Source organism: Odontesthes bonariensis, chromosome 2 (genome assembly GCF_027942865.1).
Source record: "Odontesthes bonariensis isolate fOdoBon6 chromosome 2, fOdoBon6.hap1, whole genome shotgun sequence".
In the NCBI taxonomy this organism is placed as follows: domain Eukaryota; kingdom Metazoa; phylum Chordata; class Actinopteri; order Atheriniformes; family Atherinopsidae; genus Odontesthes; species Odontesthes bonariensis.
The window spans coordinates 38,570,389-38,588,657 of NC_134507.1; the positions used below are offsets into that span (position 1 = coordinate 38,570,389).

General features: G+C 46.6%; 13 non-coding genes and 2 pseudogenes across 13 annotated transcripts; all 15 read right to left on the reverse strand.

Moving 5' to 3' along the window:
- Positions 1–18,269, reverse strand: part of LOC142388029 (NLR family CARD domain-containing protein 3-like) — a 483,074-nt pseudogene that overhangs the window by 356,033 nt on the left and 108,772 nt on the right.
- On the reverse strand, positions 41–159 carry LOC142374773 (5S ribosomal RNA). The gene has a single exon (XR_012768804.1). It is a non-coding gene; the product is annotated as a 5S ribosomal RNA (ribosomal RNA).
- LOC142370325 (U2 spliceosomal RNA) lies at positions 524–704 on the reverse strand (annotated as a pseudogene).
- On the reverse strand, positions 6,628–6,740 carry LOC142371354 (U5 spliceosomal RNA). The gene has a single exon (XR_012768017.1). It is a non-coding gene; the product is annotated as a U5 spliceosomal RNA (small nuclear RNA).
- On the reverse strand, positions 7,337–7,455 carry LOC142375197 (5S ribosomal RNA). Its single transcript, XR_012768896.1, has one exon. It is a non-coding gene; the product is annotated as a 5S ribosomal RNA (ribosomal RNA).
- LOC142369294 (U2 spliceosomal RNA) lies at positions 7,820–8,010 on the reverse strand. The gene has a single exon (XR_012767568.1). It is a non-coding gene; the product is annotated as a U2 spliceosomal RNA (small nuclear RNA).
- On the reverse strand, positions 8,313–8,425 carry LOC142371361 (U5 spliceosomal RNA). The gene has a single exon (XR_012768018.1). It is a non-coding gene; the product is annotated as a U5 spliceosomal RNA (small nuclear RNA).
- On the reverse strand, positions 9,022–9,140 carry LOC142401114 (5S ribosomal RNA). Its single transcript, XR_012773074.1, has one exon. It is a non-coding gene; the product is annotated as a 5S ribosomal RNA (ribosomal RNA).
- Positions 9,505–9,695, reverse strand: LOC142369301 (U2 spliceosomal RNA). Its single transcript, XR_012767569.1, has one exon. It is a non-coding gene; the product is annotated as a U2 spliceosomal RNA (small nuclear RNA).
- LOC142371368 (U5 spliceosomal RNA) lies at positions 9,998–10,110 on the reverse strand. The gene has a single exon (XR_012768019.1). It is a non-coding gene; the product is annotated as a U5 spliceosomal RNA (small nuclear RNA).
- On the reverse strand, positions 10,707–10,825 carry LOC142374776 (5S ribosomal RNA). Its single transcript, XR_012768805.1, has one exon. It is a non-coding gene; the product is annotated as a 5S ribosomal RNA (ribosomal RNA).
- Positions 11,190–11,380, reverse strand: LOC142369464 (U2 spliceosomal RNA). The gene has a single exon (XR_012767615.1). It is a non-coding gene; the product is annotated as a U2 spliceosomal RNA (small nuclear RNA).
- Positions 11,683–11,795, reverse strand: LOC142371374 (U5 spliceosomal RNA). The gene has a single exon (XR_012768020.1). It is a non-coding gene; the product is annotated as a U5 spliceosomal RNA (small nuclear RNA).
- On the reverse strand, positions 12,392–12,510 carry LOC142375208 (5S ribosomal RNA). The gene has a single exon (XR_012768899.1). It is a non-coding gene; the product is annotated as a 5S ribosomal RNA (ribosomal RNA).
- LOC142370564 (U2 spliceosomal RNA) lies at positions 12,875–13,060 on the reverse strand. Its single transcript, XR_012767870.1, has one exon. It is a non-coding gene; the product is annotated as a U2 spliceosomal RNA (small nuclear RNA).

Sequence of the window (18,269 nt, forward strand, 5' to 3'; positions counted from 1 at the left end):
ATCATCAGATGTTTCAACAAAAGACATGCAGAGAGAAAAATGCTTACAGCACCTGGTATTCCCAAGCGGTCTCCCATCCAAGTACTAACCAGGCCCGACCCTGCTTGGCTTCCGAGATCGGACGAGATCGGGCGTGTTCAGGGCGGTGTGGCCGTAAGCCACAGTCCCTGTGACAAATATGTGTTATATAGGTGCTGGAACCATACGTTTCCCCTATTTTACCAGACAGTCGGCTTGAGAGGCTGATGTTGAGCCTGCACATCGACTTCCCTGATGTGATTGTTCTCTGCAGCTGAAAATGGGACTCTCAGATAACTTAGTGTGTGTCTGTCAAGCTCCTCTGTTCCCTGTGTGTTGTTTTGTGTTCATGGTCATACAGAGAAACCAGGGAAGCTCAATCCCACGACATGCTCATAAGCTGCGTCTTTTCTAAACATTATAGTTCTATGTTAGAAGTCAGAATACAACGGCTCCCTGAAACTACCACCCTGTACCGCTGGTTTTGTTATTTCACAAGAGTTGGGAAGAGTGCACCGTTCCCGGCGGCACTGCAGTACCGGGTCGATGCGTGGAGTGAACGGAGCAAGCCCCTTTTTCAACCCCTGTGCCTAAAAATCCATTTAATATGTAGTCCTCATATAGAGGACGTATCAGATATTAAACTGATAAGAACAGATTTTTTTTTTTCTTTTGAAAAAATTTATTGACACTAATACATCACATTTTCATAAAAACTTCATATTTAAGACATATGTTTTACCTATGAATAAAAAACATCAATAAATAAGTGTAATCTGTATAACCACATTTAAAACAAGAACATTAAAACAGGTTTTCCATGGGATATTACAGATAAGGTCAATGTTGTCTAATGTAAAAGTTACATGTGAAGTAGTTCTCATGCGAGTAGCAGTTTGTATTGAGTGTCTTTAAAAAGGAGTGCATTAGTTAAAATGCTCTCTTCCAAGTCCATTTTTTGTGCAGGAGCGCAGTGAGTCCCTACCCAGGGAAACTCATTTCGCTCCCCCAAACAGTAGGTCTCTCGGGATCCTGTCGTGGTGCTCAGAGGAGATCCCCACCCTGTTGCTCCTTCCCACCTTCCTCACCCGGAGAGCCAGGCCGTCGCTGCTTTGACCTTTTTGTGTGTAGCTCCGGCTCCTTCATCCGAATGGGCACAGAGGCGATTCTTCTTTGTGGATGTGTCCTAGGCCTGCCGCCTACAGCTCCGGCCGCTTGAGCCGCCGCTGCGGCCATCCGGATCACAGCCACGGGGGGGATCTGCATGCGCTTCCTCACCAACAAGTTCCTGGAGGTCCACATGGCGTCTTTGATGGCGGCTAGGGTGAGCCACTGCTTGGCAAAGTCATTCTTTTTCATTTTTGTTTGGCTCACCCCATAGAGCACGAGTTGTGCTGTGAGGACCTCCCTTGCTGGCAAGTACGGGAATTGCAAGGAGCCGGCTGTTGCCCACTGGTCTGCAGCAGCGCTGCACTCCCAGAGCAGGTGCCTCACCGACTCGGGCGCGCCACAACCAGGTCGCGGGCAGGTTGAGATCGCTGACATGCCCCGGGAGTGCATAACGGACCTGACTGGGAGGATCTCATGAGCCACCATCCACGACAGGTCCCGGAGTCTGTTTGGGAGAGCGGAATGGTTGACGTTGCACCAAACTGTTGAGGGCTCGCCGAACGCGAGCCCACGCACTGGACTCACTGGTTCCCGCTCCTGCACAACAGAAATCAAAGAGCGGTGGTTTGTTAAAACATGCAACTCCTCTGCCTCCAAGTTAAAATGCTTTAAGAACGTCTGGATAAAAGCATAGGATGGTGGCAGGCTAAAAGACACAGGCCCTTTTAGGTCGGTGGGTAAAATCTTCAGTCTTCTGAGGTAAGAACCCATCCAGAATCGTGTCATTGCTTTAGTTTTGGGGTTTCCGGATGGGTCTGTGGCCTGTAGGATGTGCAGTGTAGTGTATCTGCTTCCTAAAAACAAATAAAAATCAGGCACTCCTTTTCCTCCTTTCTCTTTTTGTTTCTTCATTACATCTCTCCTCAGTCTTTCCCACTTGGAGCCCCACAAAAAATAAAAAATGGCTCGGTCCAGGTCTAAAAGCACTTTTCTAGGTGGGATAAAAACAGAACTGATTAGTAAAAGCAAAGGTAAAATCACAGCTTTGATGATTAAAACCTTTCCTTCAATGGTCAGTCCTCTAAGTCCCCAGTATCCTAGTCTTTGCTTTACTTTCCCTACCACGTCTGGCCAGTTTGATGTCCCTCCCCCTTCCTTGTCAAAATTAATCCCCAGTATTTTCTGTTTTGTCTGGGTTATAGTCACGGGGAGTCCTGCAGTCTCAGTCGCTGTCCATGGCCCGTAAAATTGGGCTTGGGTCTTGTTTCTGTTTAGTTTTGCCCCAGAGGCCCGTCCATACCAGTCAGTCAAGTCCAGAGTCCTATTGATGGATATTAGGTCTGTACATAAAATGTTTACGTCGTCCATATATAAAACACACTTTGTCGATAGTCCCCCGCTCCCCGGGACTCTCACCCCATTGATTCGGTGGTCCCTTCTCAAGCTCTGTGCCAGTGGTTCGACACAGATGATGTAGAGGAGGGCAGATAACGGACAACCCTGACGGACACCGCAGTGGATGTTTACTGCTTTTGTCAGATGCCCGTTAACAAGGAATTTGCTGGTAATGCCCCGGTACAGCAGACCCACCCAAGCTATAAACCTTTCTGGGAACCCCATTTTTGGCAGTACCTGGAAAAGGTACTGGTGCGAGACCCGATCAAAGGCTTTCTCAAAGTCTAAATTTAGGACTGCTAGCCGAATGTTTCTGTCTCTCGCATAACAGATGGTGTCTCGGATCAGTACGAGGCTGTCGGTTATCTTCCTCCCCGGGATGGCACAGGCTTGATCCGGGTGAATCAGGTCTTCTAAAAACAAGGACATACGTGAGGCTAAAAGTTTACTAAAAAGTTTACAGTCAAAGTTTAAAAGTGTAATCGGTCTCCAATTCTTCAAGTCAGTCTTGTCTCTTTTTTTGTGAAGAAGAGTCACTATCCCTGCTCTAAAACTGTCAGGAAGTCGGTCAAGTTGCTCAAATTCCATAAAAACAGTAAACAAGTCAGGTGCTAAAATATCCCAAAAGGTCAAATAAAATTCTACGGGAAGTCCATCTTGTCCTGGGGACTTCCCTTTCTTAAAATTTGTAAAACATTTATTTAACTCTGAAATGGTAAAATCTTGGGTTAAAAGCACACTGTCTTTTACTGTTTTTTCTATGAAATTTAAAACTTCTGTCATGGTGTCAATTTCAACAGGTTTTTGTTCGTACAGTTCACGATAAAATTGTTCAACAGCTTGTTTAATTTCTTCCATTGAATCAACTGTGCACCCGTTCTCTTTTGTTAGCTTTAAAATGGCCCCCCCTTTATTCACAATTTTCTTAAAAAAATACCTTGTGCACTTCTCTCCTTCCTCTATTTCTCGTTCCCTGCTTCTTAAAATGACACCCTTACTTTTAATATCTGCTAAAATCAACATCTCTGTTTTCACTTGTTTAATTTCATCATTAAAATCCATCCCTTGTTGGTTTAATTTAAAATAGCGCTGTAGTCGCTTCTGCAGTCCCATCATGCATCTGTTTTCCCTATTCTTTTTTCTCCTACCTGCCTGTCTAAAGAAAGTCTGGGTCTTTTCCTTCACCATTTCCCACCAGTGTGCACGTGTATCGTAAAAGTCTTGAAGGGTCTGCCACTCGTGGTACTGCTCCCGGTACTGACTAACTAATTCATCTTCTTTTAAAAGGGAGCAGTTTAGTTTCCACAGACCACTTCCGGAAGTCACACCCGAAGAGAGTGATAGGGTGCAGGAAAGCATCAGGTGATCGGAAAAGAAAACGGGGGTCAATCTAGCATCGGTTGGTGGGCAGTCCCGTGTAAAAAGGTAGTCTATACGAGAGGCTCTGGTGCCATCACCACTGAACCAGGTGAAGCCCTCCTCTCTGGGATGCATGGTTTTAAAACAGTCCTGAAGTTTAAAATCCTTGCATATGCCCTGTAATAAAACCGATGTTTTGTCAACTTTAAAAAATTCCCCTGCTCTTTTTCTGTCACTCCTGCTTAAAATACAGTTAAAATCACCCCCTAAAACTAGTGGTGCCCTACCTAGCATGTGGGACTGCAGGTCTTCTAAAAGGTCATACCGGTCATTTTTTTCGTTAAAGCCATAAATATTTAAGAGGTTAAAATCTTGTCCCATAAAAGTCAAATGTGCTAAAAGTGCCCGTCCGTCTCTCACCACAGTGCTGCCCTTTACCAGAACCTGAGGGTTTTTGATTAAAATGGCCACTCCATCATTTTTGTTTTGGTTGGATCCACTCCACAATGATATCTGTGGCCACATCTCCTCCCACTGTCTCTAGTGCTTTAAAAACGGTAGGCCGCATTCCTGTATTAAAAGAACATCTGACTTAAAAGAACTAAGAAAGGATAAAACACTCTGGGCTCTAACTTTCGACTTTACACTTCTCACATTAATAGTTGAGAGAGTGAGTGTCATGAGTATGGTTAAAAACAACAGGTATGACATCTTAAAAGACTAAATGAGGGTTAAAACATTTAAAATATCTTAAAAGCAGTTATGTAATTTCTTGTGAACGGAGCTCTTCCTTCACTTCTACAGGTGAGAGGCGAGGGTGTTGAGCTCTATTCCCCGGTCGGACTCTGGGGGTTGGCCTCTGTTGCAAGGTTTTGTTAAACTTTGAGTCTCTAGGGGTTGATTGCAGAACTACATTTAAAAAAGAGACCTCATTTGGGGAATTGGAGGGGAAGACTCTGGGCTCCTCCACAGATGAACTGTCTGAGGTAGTCCCAGCTCTTCCCCTCTTCTCTGAGACTATAGGAGAATCAGAGGACAATTCTGATGCAAGCCTCTTTGTTTGCTGGGCATCTGGGAGGGAGGCATCCTCGCTATCATCGTGTGATTGGACTTCTTCACATTCTGAACTAGCTCCGCCTTCTGCCTGCACCACCACCTCCTCTCCAGAACTCTCCATTGGTGGGGGTGTAGCAGGCCCCTCCCCCTCCTCTGCCTCACCTGACTGCTGTCCACCATTCAGGGGTTTTGGCAGGAAGTTTGAATTTTCCAGCCCAGCTGTTTCAAGTAGCTCGTTAACTGCCTCTGTCTGCCCTCCATTTCCTTCCCGCGGATTTTGGATTTCAATTTGTTGGCAAAGGATTTTGGGCAATCTCTGAAGAGGTGGTTTGATTCTCCACAGAGATTGCACTTTCTGCCATTCGTACACTCTTCGAAGGTGTGACCGATTCCTCTACATTTGCCACAAAACACCTTCGTGCAGGCCTCCACCAGGTGCCCGTGCTCCCCACACTTGCGGCAGAGTTTGGGCTGTCCCTGGTAGTGGATGTAGCCTCTGTTTTCTCCCAAGACAATCATTGATGGGAGATGTTTCAGGCCCTGGAAGCCCTGGGGGTCTTGCCATTGTTGGATGGGGACCCTCCAGGCGCAGTTCCAGATGCCATCGACATCCCTCACCTTCATTGCCTGGCCTTTAACAGTGCAGAATCTACCCAACCATATACAGATATCTTCTGCGTTCACCATTTCATTGAACATTCTGACAATTACTGTCTTCAGAGTATTGTCAGTAAGTTTCTCAACAGTAAACGCAGAAAACTGGGCTTGCACATTTTCAAATCTCGTCCAAAACTCCTGCAGCAAAGCTGCAGTGCGAAAACTTACATCGAAACCTTTGTTAAAAGGCAATGACAGGATGCAATTCAAATCGTCTGGCTTGAAGTTCAATATATTTTGAATTAGCTTCCGAGAGAAGTCCAATCTGGACATCTCTATGAGCTTTCCTTCTTTTTCTTTAAATAAAAATCTAGCGCTGTGGTGCCTCCTCATGCCAGCATAGTTAGCCGACATGATGGAGGCACCACAAACAGTTTTTAAATAAAATGCTTAAAAGAACAATAATAAATATCACACTAAAAACCCAATAAAAGAGTAAAAAGTGGATAAAAAGGTACTAAAAAGGGATACTTACCTTCCTCCAAAAAAAAAACCCGGAACACCGACACCGACCCTGTTTCAGCTGAAACTCGTTCAAGAAGCAGAAACCTGAAAAAAGGGGGTAATAAAGGAAAATTTTGACAAAGAACTGCAACTACAAAAGAGTTGGAATACTTTGACCACGCACAAAAAAGAACCTCCAAAGCGTGAGAATTTAATGCCGAAAAGGCATAAAATAGTCCACCCAAAGGAGGCGATCGCAGTCTTAGCCAAAAGGCCGAGAAGCGATAACCCTCCACTGTTTCACGTCCGAGGGCCCTTCCTGGCACAATGCGCACTTGTGGCGGTGCTCTTTTTTCGCCTACAAAGCGTCACTTTACACCTCCGCCCACCCGCTGCAGTGAGCACTCTTCAGCCGTTTCAGATGGTACAACTTTGCACTCCCGCCCGCTCCACTGAGCACCATTCAAACAACAATTTAGCGCCTCCAGCTTTGAACATGGGCACGGTCTCAACACATAGGGTGACTCTACTCCGAGAAGTCACTCGGCACAGCAAGAAGATTTCCTTTGCACAGACAGAATGGGCTTCACCCGCAAAGGTAAAGCCTTCCAAAAATAGAAACAACTCATTAATGTTGCTCTCCACGGAAGTCTTTAGTAAAAGGCGAAAGACTTGTACGTTATGAAGAGAAACCAGAGTACGAGTATTTGACACTGCGGGAGCAGTGCATCAGGCCAGTTGGCATAGCCACCTTCCCCATGGTGAGCTTTGCTTGGTTGAGACACTTGCTCCTCGGCCGACCAGGTAGGAACAATCGGGCCCTATTCAGTGGCTGCTTTGTCTTTTACTCTGTGCAAAAGACTAGGGGTCTTGAGGCTTTGTTCTGACCGCTCATTTGGTGTAGAGGTTTTTTTCAAGCAATTCTCCCAGTTGGCCCAATCCCAGAGCCATCTCAAAGTGGAGTTCACTTTCACTCTCTTTTCGCAGACTAAAAGCCAGAGTTTTATCTCAGAAGCTAAGCAGAGTCGGGCCTGGTTAGTACTTGGATGGGAGACCGCCTGCGAATACCAGGTGCTGTAAGCCTTTTGGCTTCTCCAGGCGCATGCAGTTTGACTGCGTCAAATGCAAAGGCAGTCCCTGTTTGACTTTTTGGTACTGCTCCTTTGTCAGGACAAAGTTAAATGTATGAGGATCAAAGGCAACCATGACCTGGGACATCTCAGCAGATCCAGGATCAGCAAGATGGATCACAGGGTGATCATCAGATGTTTCAACAAAAGACATGCAGAGAGAAAAATGCTTACAGCACCTGGTATTCCCAAGCGGTCTCCCATCCAAGTACTAACCAGGCCCGACCCTGCTTGGCTTCCGAGATCGGACGAGATCGGGCGTGTTCAGGGCGGTTTGGCCGTAAGCCACAGTCCCTGTGACAAATATGTGTTATATAGGTGCTGGAACCATACGTTTCCCCTATTTTACCAGAGAGTCGGCTTGAGAGGCTGATGTTGAGCCTGCACATCGACTTCCCTGATGTGATTGTTCTCTGCAGCTGAAAATGGGACTCTCAGATAACTTAGTGTGTGTCTGTCAAGCTCCTCTGTTCCCTGTGTGTTGTTTTGTGTTCATGGTCATAAAGAGAAACCAGGGAAGCTCAATCCCACGACATGCTCATAAGCTGCGTCTTTTCTAAACATTATAGTTCTATGTTAGAAGTCAGAATACAACGGCTCCCTGAAACTACCACCCTGTACCGCTGGTTTTGTTATTTCACAAGAGTTGGGAAGAGTGCACCGTTCCCGGCGGCACCGCAGTACCGGGTCGATGCGTGGAGTGAACGGAGCAAGCCCCTTTTTCAACCCCTGTGCCTAAAAATCCATTTAATATGTAGTCCTCATATAGAGGACGTATCAGATATTAAACTGATAAGAACAGATACTACACTTGATCTTAGCCAAAAGGCCGAGAAGCGATAACCCTCCACTGTTTCACGTCCGAGGGCCCTTCCTGGCACAATGCGCACTTGTGGCGGTGCTCTTTTTTCGCCTACAAAGCGTCACTTTGCACCTCCGCCCACCCGCTGCAGTGAGCACTCTTCAGCCGTTTCAGATGGTACAACTTTGCACTCCCGCCCGCTCCACTGAGCACCATTCAAACAACAATTTAGCGCCTCCAGCTTTGAACATGGGCACGGTCTCAACACATAGGGTGACTCTACTCCGAGAAGTCACTCGGCACAGCAAGAAGATTTCCTTTGCACAGACAGAATGGGCTTCACCCGCAAAGGTAAAGCCTTCCAAAAATAGAAACAACTCATTAATGTTGCTCTCCACGGAAGTCTTTAGTAAAAGGCGAAAGACTTGTACGTTATGAAGAGAAACCAGAGTACGAGTATTTGACACTGCGGGAGCAGTGCATCAGGCCAGTTGGCATAGCCACCTTCCCCATGGTGAGCTTTGCTTGGTTGAGACACTTGCTCCTCGGCCGACCAGGTAGGAACAATCGGGCCCTATTCAGTGGCTGCTTTGTCTTTTACTCTGTGCAAAAGACTAGGGGTCTTGAGGCTTTGTTCTGACCGCTCATTTGGTGTAGAGGTTTTTTTCAAGCAATTCTCCCAGTTGGCCCAATCCCAGAGCCATCTCAAAGTGGAGTTCACTTTCACTCTCTTTTCGCAGACTAAAAGCCAGAGTTTTATCTCAGAAGCTAAGCAGAGTCGGGCCTGGTTAGTACTTGGATGGGAGACCGCCTGCGAATACCAGGTGCTGTAAGCCTTTTGGCTTCTCCAGGCGCATGCAGTTTGACTGCGTCAAATGCAAAGGCAGTCCCTGTTTGACTTTTTGGTACTGCTCCTTTGTCAGGACAAAGTTAAATGTATGAGGATCAAAGGCAACCATGACCTGGGACATCTCAGCAGATCCAGGATCAGCAAGATGGATCACAGGGTGATCATCAGATGTTTCAACAAAAGACATGCAGAGAGAAAAATGCTTACAGCACCTGGTATTCCCAAGCAGTCTCCCATCCAAGTACTAACCAGGCCCGACCCTACTTGGCTTCCGAGATCGGACGAGATCGGGCATGTTCAGGGCGGTGTGGCCGTAAGCCACAGTCCCTGTGACAAATATGTGTTATATAGGTGCTGGAACCATACGTTTCCCCTATTTTACCAGAGAGTCGGCTTGAGAGGCTGATGTTGAGCCTGCACATCGACTTCCCTGATGTGATTGTTCTCTGCAGCTGAAAATGGGACTCTCAGATAACTTAGTGTGTGTCTGTCAAGCTCCTCTGTTCCCTGTGTGTTGTTTTGTGTTCATGGTCATACAGAGAAACCAGGGAAGCTCAATCCCACGACATGCTCATAAGCTGCGTCTTTTCTAAACATTATAGTTCTATGTTAGAAGTCAGAATACAACGGCTCCCTGAAACTACCACCCTGTACCGCTGGTTTTGTTATTTCACAAGAGTTGGGAAGAGTGCACCGTTCCCGGCGGCACCGCAGTACCGGGTCGATGCGTGGAGTGAACGGAGCAAGCCCCTTTTTCAACCCCTGTGCCTAAAAATCCATTTAATATGTAGTCCTCATATAGAGGACGTATCAGATATTAAACTGATAAGAACAGATACTACACTTGATCTTAGCCAAAAGGCCGAGAAGCGATAACCCTCCACTGTTTCACGTCCGAGGGCCCTTCCTGGCACAATGCGCACTTGTGGCGGTGCTCTTTTTTCGCCTACAAAGCGTCACTTTGCACCTCCGCCCACCCGCTGCAGTGAGCACTCTTCAGCCGTTTCAGATGGTACAACTTTGCACTCCCGCCCGCTCCACTGAGCACCATTCAAACAACAATTTAGCGCCTCCAGCTTTGAACATGGGCACGGTCTCAACACATAGGGTGACTCTACTCCGAGAAGTCACTCGGCACAGCAAGAAGATTTCCTTTGCACAGACAGAATGGGCTTCACCCGCAAAGGTAAAGCCTTCCAAAAATAGAAACAACTCATTAATGTTGCTCTCCACGGAAGTCTTTAGTAAAAGGCGAAAGACTTGTACGTTATGAAGAGAAACCAGAGTACGAGTATTTGACACTGCGGGAGCAGTGCATCAGGCCAGTTGGCATAGCCACCTTCCCCATGGTGAGCTTTGCTTGGTTGAGACACTTGCTCCTCGGCCGACCAGGTAGGAACAATCGGGCCCTATTCAGTGGCTGCTTTGTCTTTTACTCTGTGCAAAAGACTAGGGGTCTTGAGGCTTTGTTCTGACCGCTCATTTGGTGTAGAGGTTTTTTTCAAGCAATTCTCCCAGTTGGCCCAATCCCAGAGCCATCTCAAAGTGGAGTTCACTTTCACTCTCTTTTCGCAGACTAAAAGCCAGAGTTTTATCTCAGAAGCTAAGCAGAGTCGGGCCTGGTTAGTACTTGGATGGGAGACCGCCTGCGAATACCAGGTGCTGTAAGCCTTTTGGCTTCTCCAGGCGCATGCAGTTTGACTGCGTCAAATGCAAAGGCAGTCCCTGTTTGACTTTTTGGAACTGCTCCTTTGTCAGGACAAAGTTAAATGTATGAGGATCAAAGGCAACCATGACCTGGGACATCTCAGCAGATCCAGGATCAGCAAGATGGATCACAGGGTGATCATCAGATGTTTCAACAAAAGACATGCAGAGAGAAAAATGCTTACAGCACCTGGTATTCCCAAGCGGTCTCCCATCCAAGTACTAACCAGGCCCGACCCTGCTTGGCTTCCGAGATCGGACGAGATCGGGCGTGTTCAGGGCGGTGTGGCCGTAAGCCACAGTCCCTGTGACAAATATGTGTTATATAGGTGCTGGAACCATACGTTTCCCCTATTTTACCAGAGAGTCGGCTTGAGAGGCTGATGTTGAGCCTGCACATCGACTTCCCTGATGTGATTGTTCTCTGCAGCTGAAAATGGGACTCTCAGATAACTTAGTGTGTGTGTGTCAAGCTCCTCTGTTCCCTGTGTGTTGTTTTGTGTTCATGGTCATACAGAGAAACCAGGGAAGCTCAATCCCACGACATGCTCATAAGCTGCGTCTTTTCTAAACATTATAGTTCTATGTTAGAAGTCAGAATACAACGGCTCCCTGAAACTACCACCCTGTACCGCTGGTTTTGTTATTTCACAAGAGTTGGGAAGAGTGCACCGTTCCCGGCGGCACCGCAGTACCGGGTCGATGCGTGGAGTGAACGGAGCAAGCCCCTTTGTCAACCCCTGTGCCTAAAAATCCATTTAATATGTAGTCCTCATATAGAGGACGTATCAGATATTAAACTGATAAGAACAGATACTACACTTGATCTTAGCCAAAAGGCCGAGAAGCGATAACCCTCCACTGTTTCACGTCCAAGGGCCCTTCCTGGCACAATGCGCACTTGTGGCGGTGCTCTTTTTTCGCCTACAAAGCGTCACTTTGCACCTCCGCCCACCCGCTGCAGTGAGCACTCTTCAGCCGTTTCAGATGGTACAACTTTGCACTCCCGCCCGCTCCACTGAGCACCATTCAAACAACAATTTAGCGCCTCCAGCTTTGAACATGGGCACGGTCTCAACACATAGGGTGACTCTACTCCGAGAAGTCACTCGGCACAGCAAGAAGATTTCCTTTGCACAGACAGAATGGGCTTCACCCGCAAAGGTAAAGCCTTCCAAAAATAGAAACAACTCATTAATGTTGCTCTCCACGGAAGTCTTTAGTAAAAGGCGAAAGACTTGTACGTTATGAAGAGAAACCAGAGTACGAGTATTTGACACTGCGGGAGCAGTGCATCAGGCCAGTTGGCATAGCCACCTTCCCCATGGTGAGCTTTGCTTGGTTGAGACACTTGCTCCTCGGCCGACCAGGTAGGAACAATCGGGCCCTATTCAGTGGCTGCTTTGTCTTTTACTCTGTGCAAAAGACTAGGGGTCTTGAGGCTTTGTTCTGACCGCTCATTTGGTGTAGAGGTTTTTTTCAAGCAATTCTCCCAGTTGGCCCAATCCCAGAGCCATCTCAAAGTGGAGTTCACTTTCACTCTCTTTTCGCAGACTAAAAGCCAGAGTTTTATCTCAGAAGCTAAGCAGAGTCGGGCCTGGTTAGTACTTGGATGGGAGACCGCCTGCGAATACCAGGTGCTGTAAGCCTTTTGGCTTCTCCAGGCGCATGCAGTTTGACTGCGTCAAATGCAAAGGCAGTCCCTGTTTGACTTTTTGGAACTGCTCCTTTGTCAGGACAAAGTTAAATGTATGAGGATCAAAGGCAACCATGACCTGGGACATCTCAGCAGATCCAGGATCAGCAAGATGGATCACAGGGTGATCATCAGATGTTTCAACAAAAGACATGCAGAGAGAAAAATGCTTACAGCACCTGGTATTCCCAAGCGGTCTCCCATCCAAGTACTAACCAGGCCCGACCCTGCTTGGCTTCCGAGATCAGACGAGATCGGGCGTGTTCAGGGCGGTGTGGCCGTAAGCCACAGTCCCTGTGACAAATATGTGTTATATAGGTGCTGGAACCATACGTTTCCCCTATTTTACCAGAGAGTCGGCTTGAGAGGCTGATGTTGAGCCTGCACATCGACTTCCCTGATGTGATTGTTCTCTGCAGCTGAAAATGGGACTCTCAGATAACTTAGTGTGTGTCTGTCAAGCTCCTCTGTTCCCTGTGTGTTGTTTTGTGTTCATGGTCATACAGAGAAACCAGGGAAGCTCAATCCCACGACATGCTCATAAGCTGCGTCTTTTCTAAACATTATAGTTCTATGTTAGAAGTCAGAATACAACGGCTCCCTGAAACTACCACCCTGTACCGCTGGTTTTGTTATTTCACAAGAGTTGGGAAGAGTGCACTGTTCCCGGCGGCACTGCAGTACCGGGTCGATGCGTGGAGTGAACGGAGCAAGCCCCTTTTTCAACCCCTGTGCCTAAAAATCCATTTAATATGTAGTCCTCATATAGAGGACGTATCAGATATTAAACTGATAAGAACAGATTTTTTTTTTTTTTTTTTTTTGAAAAAATTTATTGACACTAATACATCACATTTTCATAAAAACTTCATATTTAAGACATATGTTTTACCTATGAATAAAAACATCAATAAATAACTGTAATCTGTATAACCACATTTAAAACAACAACAATAAAACAAGTTTTTCATGGGATATTACAGATAAGGTCAATGTTGTCTAAGGTAAAAGCTACATGTGAAGTAGTTCTCATGCGAGTAGCAGTTTGTATTGAGTTTCTTTAAAAAAGGAGTGCATTAGTTAAAATGCTCTCTTCCAAGTCCATTTTTTGTGCAGGAGCGCCCAGGGAGTCCCTACCCAGGGAAACTCATTTCGCTCCCCCAAACAGTAGGTCTCTCGGGATCCTGTCGTGGTGCTCAGAGGAGATCCCCACCCTGTTGCTCCTTCCCACCTGCCTCACCCGGAGGGCCAGGCCGTCGCTGCTTTGACCTTTTTGTGTGTAGCTCCGGCTCCTTCATCCGAATGGGCACAGAGGCGATTCTTCTTTGTGGATGTGTCCTAGGCCCGCCGCCTGCAGCTCCGGCCGCTTGAGCCGCCGCTGCGGCCATCCGGATCACAGCCACGGGGGGGATCTGCATGCGCTTCCTCACCAGCAAGTTCCTGGAGGTCCACATGGCGTCTTTGATGGCGGCTAGGGTGAGCCACTGCTTGGCAAAGTCATTCTTTTTATTTTTTGTTTGGCTCACCCCATAGAGCACGAGTTGTGCTGTGAGGACCTCCCTTGCTGGCAAGTACGGGAATTGCAAGGAGCCGGCTGTTGCCCACTGGTCTGCAGCAGCGCTGCACTCCCAGAGCAGGTGCCTCACCGACTCGGGCGCGCCACAACCAGGTCGCGGGCAGGTTGAGATCGCTGACATGCCCCGGGAGTGCATAACGGACCTGACTGGGAGGATCTCATGAGCCACCATCCACGACAGGTCCCGGAGTCTGTTTGGGAGAGCGGAATGGTTGACGTTGCACCAAACTGTTGAGGGCTCGCCGAACGCGAGCCCACGCACTGGACTCACTGGTTCCCGCTCCTGCACAACAGAGATCAAAGAGCGGTGGTTTGTTAAAACATGCAACTCCTCTGCCTCCAAGTTAAAATGCTTTAAGAACGTCTGGATAAAAGCATAGGATGGTGGCAGGCTAAAAGACACAGGCACTTTTAGGTCGGTGGGTAAAATCTTCAGTCTTCTGAGGTAAGAACCCATCCAGAATCGTGTCATTGCTTTAGTTTTGGGGTTTCCGGATGGGTCTGTGGCCTGTAGGATGTGCAGTGTAGTGTATCTGCTTCCTAAAAACAAATAAAAATCAGGCACTCCTTTTCCTCCTTTCTCTTTTTGTTTCTTCATTACATCTCTCCTCAGTCTTTCCCACTTGGAGCCCCACAGAAAATAAAAAATGGCTCGGTCCAGGTCTAGAAGCACTTTTCTAGGTGGGATAAAAACAGAACTGATTAGTAAAAGCAAAGGTAAAATCACGGCTTTGATGATTAAAACCTTTCCTTCAATGGTCAGTCCTCTAAGTCCCCAGTATCCTAGTCTTTGCTTTACTTTCCCTACCACGTCTGGCCAGTTTGATGTCCCTCCCCCTTCCTTGTCAAAATTAATCCCCAGTATTTTCTGTTTTGTCTGGGTTATAGTCACGGGGAGTCCTGCAGTCTCAGTCGCTGTCCATGGCCCGTAAAATTGGGTTTGGGTCTTGTTTCTGTTTAGTTTTGCCCCAGAGGCCCGTCCATACCAGTCAGTCAAGTCCAGAGTCCTATTGATAGATATTAGGTCTGTACATAAAAAGTTTACGTCGTCCATATATAAAACACACTTTGTCGATAGTCCCCCGCTCCCCGGGACTCTCACCCCATTGATTCGGTGGTCCCTTCTCAAGCTCTGTGCCAGTGGTTCCACACAGATGATGTAGAGGAGGGCAGATAACGGACAACCCTGACGGACACCGCAGTGGATGTTTACTGCTTTTGTCAGATGCCCGTTAACAAGGAATTTGCTGTTAATGCCCCGGTACAGCAGACCCACCCAAGCTATAAACCTTTCTGGGAACCCCATTTTTGGCAGTACCTGGAAAAGGTACTGGTGCGAGACCCGATCAAAGGCTTTCTCAAAGTCTAAATTTAGGACTGCTAGCCGAATGTTTCTGTCTCTCGCATAACAGATGGTGTCTCGGATCAGTACGAGGCTGTCGGTTATCTTCCTCCCCGGGATGGCACAGGCTTGATCCGGGTGAATCAGGTCTTCTAAAAACAAGGACATACGTGAGGCTAAAAGTTTACTAAAAAGTTTACAGTCAAAGTTTAAAAGTGTAATCGGTCTCCAATTCTTCAAGTCAGTCTTGTCTTTTTTTTTGTGAAGAAGAGTCACTATCCCTGCTCTAAAACTGTCAGGAAGTCGCTCAAGTTGCTCAAATTCCATAAAAACAGTAAACAAGTCAGGTGCTAAAATATCCCAAAAGGTCAAATAAAATTCTACGGGAAGTCCATCTTGTCCTGGGGACTTCCCTTTCTTAAAATTTGTAAAACATTTATTTAACTCTGAAATTGTAAAATCTTGGGTTAAAAGCACACTGTCTTTTACTGTTTTTTCTATGAAATTTAAAACTTCTGTCATGGTGTCCATTTCAACAGGTTTTTGTTTGTACAATTCACGATAAAATTGTTCAACAGCTTGTTTAATTTCTTCCATTGAATCAACTGTGCACCCGTTCTCTTTTGTTAGCTTTAAAATGGCCCCCCGTTTATTCACAATTTTCTTAAAAAAATACCTTGTGCACTTCTCTCCTTCCTCTATTTCTCGTTCCCTGCTTCTTAAAATGACACCCTTACTTTTAATATCTGCTAAAATCGACATCTCTGTTTTCACTTGTTTTATTTCATCATTAAAATCCATCCCTTGTTGGTTTAATTTAAAATAGCGCTGTAGTCGCTTCTGCAGTCCCATCATGCATCTGTTTTCCCTATTCTTTTTTCTCCTACCTGCCTGTCTAAAGAAAGTCTGGGTCTTTTCCTTCACCATTTCCCACCAGTGTGCACGTGTATCGTAAAAGTCTTGAAGGGTCTGCCACTCGTGGTACTGCTCCCGGTACTGACTAACTATTTCATTTTCTTTTAAAAGGGAGCAGTTTAGTTTCCACAGACCACTTCCGGAAGTCACACCCGAAGAGAGTGATAGGGTGCAGGAAAGCATCAGGTGATCGGAAAAGAAAACGGGGTTCAATCTAGCATCGGTTGGTGGGCAGTCCCGTGTAAAAAGGTAGTCTATACGAGAGGCTCTGGTGCCATCACCACTGAACCAGGTGAAGCCCTCCTCTCTGGGATGCATGCTTTTAAAACAGTCCTGAAGTTTAAAATCCTTGCATATGCCCTGTAATAAAACCGATGTTTTGTCAACTTTAAAAAATTCCCCTGCTCTTTTTCTGTCACTCCTGCTTAAAATACAGTTAAAATCACCCCCTAAAACTAGTGGTGCCCTACCTAGCATGTGGGACTGCAGGTCTTCTAAAAGGTCATACCGGTCATTTTTTTCGTTAAAGCCATAAATATTTAAGAGGTTAAAATCTTGTCCCATAAAAGTCAAATGTGCTAAAAGTGCCCGTCCGTCTCTCACCACAGTGCTGCCCTTCACCAGAACCTGAGGGTTTTTGATCAAAATGGCCACTCCATCATTTTTGTTTTGGTTGGATCCACTCCACAATGATGTCCGTGGCCACATCTCCTCCCACTGTCTGTAGTGCTTTAAAAACGGTAGGCCGCATTCCTGTATTAAAAGAACATCTGACTTAAAAGAAACTAAGAAAGGATAAAACACTCTGGGCTCTAACTTTCGACTTTACACTTCTCACATTAATAGTTGAGAGAGTGAGTGTCATGAGTATGGTTAAAAACAACAGGTATGACATCTTAAAAGACTAAATGAGGGTTAAAACATTTAAAATGTCTTAAAAGCAGTTATGTAATTTCTTGTGAACGGAGCTCTTCCTTCACTTCTACAGGTGAGAGGCGAGGGTGTTGAGCTCTATTCCCCGGTCGGACTCTGGGGGTTGGCCTCTGTTGCAAGGTTTTGTTAAACTTTGAGTCTCTAGGGGTTGATTGCAGAACTACATTTAAAAAAGAGACCTCATTTGGTGAATTGGAGGGGAAGACTCTGGGCTCCTCCACAGATGAACTGTCTGAGGTAGTCCCAGCTCTTCCCCTCTTCTCTGAGACTATAGGAGAATCAGAGGACAATTCTGATGCAAGCCTCTTTGTTTGCTGGGCATCTGGGAGGGAGGCATCCTCGCTATCATCCTGTGATTGGACTTCTTCACATTCTGAACTAGCTCCGCCTTCTGCCTGCACCACCTCCTCCTCCTCCTCTCCAGAACTCTCCATTGGTGGGGGTGTAGCAGGCCCCTCCCCCTCCTCGGCCTCACCTGACGGCTGTCCACCATTCAGGGATTTTGGCGGGAAGTTTGAATTTTCCAGCCCAGCTGTTTCAAGTAGCTCGTTAACTGCCTCGGTCTGCCCTCCATTTCCTTCCCGCGTTTTTTTGGATTTCAATTTGTTGGCAAAGGATTTTGGGCAATCTCTGAAGAGGTGGTTTGATTCTCCACAGAGATTGCACTTTCTGCCATTCGTACACTCTTCGAAGGTGTGACCGATTCCTCTACATTTGCCACAAAACACCTTCGTGCAGGCCTCCACCAGGTGCCCGTGCTCCCCACATTTGCGGCAGAGTTTGGGCTGTCCCTGGTAGTGGATGTAGCCTCTGTTTTCTCCCAAGACAATCATTGATGGGAGATGTTTCAGGCCCTGGAAGCCCTGGGGGTCTTGCCATTGTTGGATGGGGACCCTCCAGGCGCAGTTCCAGATGCCGTCAGCATCCCTCACCTTCATTGCCTGGCCTTTAACAGTGCAGAATCTTCCCAACCATATACAGATATCTTCTGCGTTCACCATTTCATTGAACATTCTGACAATTACTGTCTTCAGAGTATTGTCAGTAAGTTTCTCAACAGTAAACGCAGAAAACTGGGCTTGCACATTACCAAATCTCATCCAAAACTCCTGCAGCAAAGCTGCAGTGCGAAAACTTACATCGAAACCTTTGTTAAAAGGCAATGACAGGATGCAATTCAAATCGTCTGGCTTGAAGTTCAATATGTTTTGAATTAGCTTCCGAGAGAAGTCCAATCTGGACATCTCTATAAGCTTTCCTTCTTTTTCTTTAAATAAAA